A 5,664-nucleotide genomic window follows, 5' to 3' on the forward strand; every position below is an offset into this window, starting at 1 on the left:
ATAATATGCTATCAAATACCAAAGGATTAATCTAATGTTCTACTACGTGTGACTTGGGTGATTTCCATATAACATTTAAGTTTGTATGAATTAAGTACATACTCTGCTTTGGATAATACTGAAATCTTATTGAATGATGTTGATTTGAACTTTTTAAAGCTTCTGCCTTTGAGATACAGCTGTTTTCTGTGACTGCCTGGAGTCTTTTGAGTGCTGCTGGAGTTGCTGTTACGCTGGAGAGTACAGGGAGTATGTAGAGAGAAACAGTCCTCTTTCAAGATGAACAAGGAAGTGCATCCAAAGGTGCATTTCTTGGGGCTACCTCCCATCTTACAAAGGGTCTGTTACAGGACCCTACAGGTTCTTGACTAGAAGCCAAAGTGTTCTTTCAAAACTTAGGATATCCATTTATAGTAAGTGTAATGAGAGAAATATAGTTTAGTGTTTTTTCTTTCCTAAACAAATTGGAGGTTGAAGCTAAAGGAATTTAAGCACAGGTTACCAACTGGCTACTTCTAAACAAGGTACTTGTGACTGAACTTTAGCTCTCTGAAAGGTTTTGCTAGCTATGTGTATGTGAATGTAAGTCCATATAAACCAAAGGGTGTAGGCTCTGGTCATGTGAATTAGTACAGCAGACTTGAACGTATTTAATGTCTTTAAATGCACTGTTTTTTGTTGTGAACTGCTTGTATTGAAACCGGTGATTGACTGTAGATTTTTTCAAAAGGCTGTTGTTACTGAGATGTGTGAGTCAGTCACTAGGGGAGATGACTGACTTGTTACAATTTAGTAGGGGGTTAACTCAGAGTAAACTTGGTTTCTACTTTTTTTCAACAGAAATCTCTCTCCTCTAGCTGAGATCTGAAGCCAACTTTGTTGTGAGGCTGAGAAGAGGGTGTATTGAGACAATGGCTCTTAAAAATGAAATCTGGGAAAATCTGAGGCAAATCTGCAGTCTTCAGTGGCCCTCAAGGTTGCTGCTGATATACTTACAGACTCTTGCAAGGTCATTACTAGAATAATGCTGTGTATTTCTGCTTATCCTTAATTACCATGTCAGTGCTGGAGAGCTTGCTGCAAGCAATATAGTGCCTTGATATATCAGTATCTAGAGTAAAGGTGACTGACTTGGTGTAAAGATATTTTGCTGGTTGAGTTTTAAAATGCTGACTGCTGTTGGGAGAAACACTGCATCTGTTTCCACAGCAGCACTAGAAACTAGCATCAACAAGATCACATCAAGCTAGATCTTGCTTCCTTGCTAGTAGGTAGAATTTGGAGCAAAATAATCTGACTGCAAACCTTGAAATAAACTTGTTCAAATAATGGATATGGGGTTTTAGTGGTGGGTTCTCTCTCTGCTCCTGTTCCTGTCCCTTTGGGAGGAAAGAGAGGGAAAAGACTTAGGACCTGCAAGAACTCTAAGTGAGCCTTTGTTTTGTTTGGAAAAACATGTTACCTAAGAAGGCTGAGATGTCCTGTCTTCAGACCAGAAACTGAGGAGAGTGCGGAGTTCTGCAGTGGCACTCCTTATCTAGTCTTTCCTACAGTAGTGATGTTATAGCTCTTTTACTTTATTATTCTTCATCTTGCATGCTAGAGGTATTTTGTGAGAACAGGACTTGGATGGCAGGCACCTGTAAGCCTTTTATAATTTCTCCATGTGTCAGTATAGAAAAGAAGTGAAAAGCCTGCGGATCTTGGAAGAAGGCAAATGATTCTCTCCGCAGTTCCTTTTTGCAGCACTGCGGTAAGTGCAGAAAGACTTTCCGTCCTTCCTCCCCTCCCTTACCCAGTGTGGGGAAGCAAAAGGAAGCAGAAACCTTTTGGAGTGGTTGCACAGTGCCACAGTTGTTGCTGCTTGGGAAGCTAGTGTTAAGCTGTGTGTGTCTGCGTGCATTTGTTCTGTCCCGGCTGACTGAGAGAACTAATGACCAAGCACTCTGTGCTTGCCCTCTGCTCCAAGTCTTCCTCCTGCATTTTTGGGGAAACCCTTGCCAGTGTAAAACAGGAGCTTAAAACCAAGTTTTCAGTCTGTCAAAGCAAAGAATATCCTTCTTTGGAATAGAAACACTGTGGCTGGGGGGCTGTGGGTGCCTGCCACCAGGTGCAGTGTGGGGCCCCGAGTGGCCCTGAAGCGGCTGTGCAGCACCTGTGGTGTCTCCTGAGCCAGCGTTGGACCTGCTCTGCATGGCAAGAGCTCCCGGCGCTGCTGCGGTCGCTCCTCCCTCGGATCCTTGCTGGAGAGGACGAAGGCCATGTCCACCCCTCGCGGGAACGGGTGAGTGACCTCGCAGCTGGGCCGCTGCTTCGAGAGGGTGGCGGGAGCCCTCGTCCTCGTTTAGGAGGTCAGCCCGCCGGTGGCACGGGGCAGGCTGTGTTGCGGCTGTGTGCTGGCCTTTGCTTGCTGTGTGCCCCGAGGACTTGGGAAATCTTAGTAGAAGCAAAGGCTGCTGAGCTGCCGTGACTGCTTGTGCCTGTGGATGGGGGCTTTTATCAAGGAAAGGAACTGCCCCAAGTCTCTCCTCTTCTGAGAGAGCGTGCTGAGGTTGTCAGGCAGATGTTTGCTTTCTTTATACTTAAAATTTAGTGCACATGGGAAAAGTCCTTTCCTTTTGCAGCTTGGGCAGAAGTTTAACTGCTCTCTCACTCCTGTTTAGATCTCTCTGATGCTTCCAGATACCTTGCTGTTTCTCTTATTTAATGCTGTACCCTACAATTTATTGGGTTGGGGGGGGGGGTCTGAAGGAAGTAGCTTGTACCTTCCCCAGCACCTCTGTGCAAGGCAAATGCTTCAGCACAGTGAAAAGGGTGCAGTGGAAGTTATGGGTGAACACTCGCAACAGCCGTAGCCTATGTGTATCCTGGCGTGTGTGTGTGTGGGGGGGTTGTATTTCTGGAATGTGGGTGACTGGTGACCATCTGACAGACAGCTTAATATTTGGAAAATGTTTCTTCTGTTGCTGTCTTACCTTTCTCTTAGCTGTCATTGTTCTGCTATTTAAAAAAAAAAAAAAAAAAAAAAAAATCCTTCATAGCTTCTCTGGCTTTTGCCACTTGTGTTCTAGGGAAGGTATTTGTGATAATCCCGAATACGCATTTGTTCAGTGTTACGCCACCCTGCATGGTATGTGCACTGATTGTTAACCTCTTTAACAAATATGCGTTTATTTAGTTGAGCATGGCTGCTATTCAGCAGCTTGTTTTCAATAGTCCATCCCTGCTGGGGAAGCGCCTAGCACAGGGTCCAGCGCACTCGGCAAGCCTTGCTAACGCAGTGTTGACTTGTAAAAATCTGAGAGAAATGGCCAACTTGCAATGTGGTACAGAGGGAAGTGGGATGGCTCTGTGTCCCTTGGCAGGGTTGGCTCTTATTCTTGTGTGTGGCATGAGTGCCCCGTTTAGTCTGCATAGTTCAGACCTCTGACAAGTTACGAGGAATTGCAAGGGTACTGGAATTGTTAAGTGCCTATCTTGAACTTGCACCGCAAACAGAATTGGAGTAACTGATCTGGAAGCCTTAACTTGCAACTTGTATTGCAAGGTCTATAGAAAAGTGATGGTGATGTGGTTTCGTTTCAAGGAAAACATGTGGGAAAGTTTTTTTTTTCGAGGGCTAGCTTACTGACTTGCAGCATAGCTACTAAAATCCTGTGAATGCTGGTGTATTTCTCTTGCACCTTTCCTGAAACTGAACTGTAAACACTTCAAACTTAGCATTTGACATGTTTAGTGAAACCAGGATTATTGTGCAAAGCAGAAATTTGAGCTAGAACGCTGACTGAGCACAGCATACCGGTTCAGTAGGAAGACAGAACTAGAATGTTAAATTGGAAAGTGATAATTCCTCTTCATTTTTATGATTATTCAGAAGCCTCTGTAATCAATCACTGCCATATAAATCTTCTAAGCCACTTAGGTGAAGGACTGGGATAGAAGTTCAATCCTTTCTAACCTTGATGCTCTCTCATCTCAGCTGCAGCAGGGTAGGTGTGAGGCTTAATTTCCAGCAGTGTAGAAAGCAGAACAGTGATCTTTTCCTCAAAATTACTGATGGTGTTTGGGGGGGGCAGGGAAGAGAGGAGAGGTAAATATGAAAAAAGTTCTAATGTCATTTCAAAGGTGTGGCTATTGTTCTTTCATTTGTCAGACTGCTGCTGGGGTTTAGGAAGTCTCACAATAAAAGATAAGTAAAAACAAATAATGATAAGGAAAAATCACTAATACAGTAAAAATTATGGTTATATCAGTAAGTTTATTTCTCTTTGAGCTTTAATGGAGCTCACCCCTGCCCCGCCCCCCCCCCCCCCCCCGTAGTAGGTCTAGTTGGTAGGCTGACTTTCCCTATTTAAAGAAGGGGGAATTCTGTACTTGAAAAAGAATAATCTGAATAATCTCTCTTTTAAATTGATAAAAGCGAGAGAACACTAACTAGATCTTCTGCAATCGGATTTGTGAACTAAAAGAAGCTGTCCCAGGAGGGAGGTAAGCAAATGAGTGCTAAAACTATCATGCTGAAATCAAATCCTTCTCTCCTGAAGTTAACTGTCATCTTTCATAGTACAGGTATATCATTAAGGGAAAGATTACTTGAAGACTAAACACAAGTTGCTGTCACTACTTGAGGCATTAGTTCACCAAAGTGGTATTTTTTAAAGATGCTTGTGAATATCTTTGCAGTTCTGAATTCTTCACAGAATATTTCAGAAAGAGAAATGTAAGTTATGCTAACACTTTTAAACAGTTCAGTCCTGAAGCAAATAACCTGAGATTGCTTGGGATAAAAGTATTTTTTTATATATGCTAGTGTTTTTTTTTTTTGTTGGTTGGTTGTTTTTTTTAAAGATGCCTCTACTGGAGTAGCTTTTTTAGTATTTGTTTCAAAGAGTAAGCTACCAATTGTATATCTGTTATTCTTCACAACCAAAAATAACTGAGGCTTACTTAATAATTTGGTTTCGGAAAGGTATAAAAACAATACAAGCTGATAAAACTTAATGCCAATGACATTGTGTAAATACAGGGGAAAAACAGTACTTTCCTCAGCCAGGAAAGTAGTACCTGGCTGTCATTGGCCAAAACAATCCTTAAGAACTTCCTGAATTTAGTTCAACCATCAGCTAGTATTTATGAAAATAAGTATGCCTTCATTGGATCAAAACATGAGATCTCAAATTATAAGCTCATGAAAGGAGGAAATACCAGCTTTCTGTCAATCTAGCATCTCTTTCTGGTATCTAGCCTTGATAATCTTCCTTCTTTATGAAAAGGAACAATACTGAAAGTCAGTGACTATGCAGGGAGAAACTGCAGAATAAAGGCAGTCCTACTAATTTGGCTCTGTAGGCTTAGTTGTGCCAGGTTATGACAGAGCAGGAAGAGGAAAGTTATTTAAAACATGCTTACTAAACTGGAGTAAGAGTAAAGTGTCCACTTTGTCTATGATTAATAGATGTGGATATTTCCTTGAAACCACTATTTGCAGTGCATGTGTGAGGTTCTTGATTTCAAGTAGTTGATGTCCCTTGTAGCCCTCAGCTATTCCTCTGATGAATGTTTTGATATTTTCTTTTTGCATCAACTGTGCAAACCTAGTGTTTGAGAGCTACTAGCTGTTTTCAGCTTTGCACATAGGAAGCTTTTCTTCATATGGCAACATAA

Source organism: Dromaius novaehollandiae, chromosome 13, assembly GCF_036370855.1.
Source record: "Dromaius novaehollandiae isolate bDroNov1 chromosome 13, bDroNov1.hap1, whole genome shotgun sequence".
NCBI lineage: Eukaryota > Metazoa > Chordata > Aves > Casuariiformes > Dromaiidae > Dromaius > Dromaius novaehollandiae.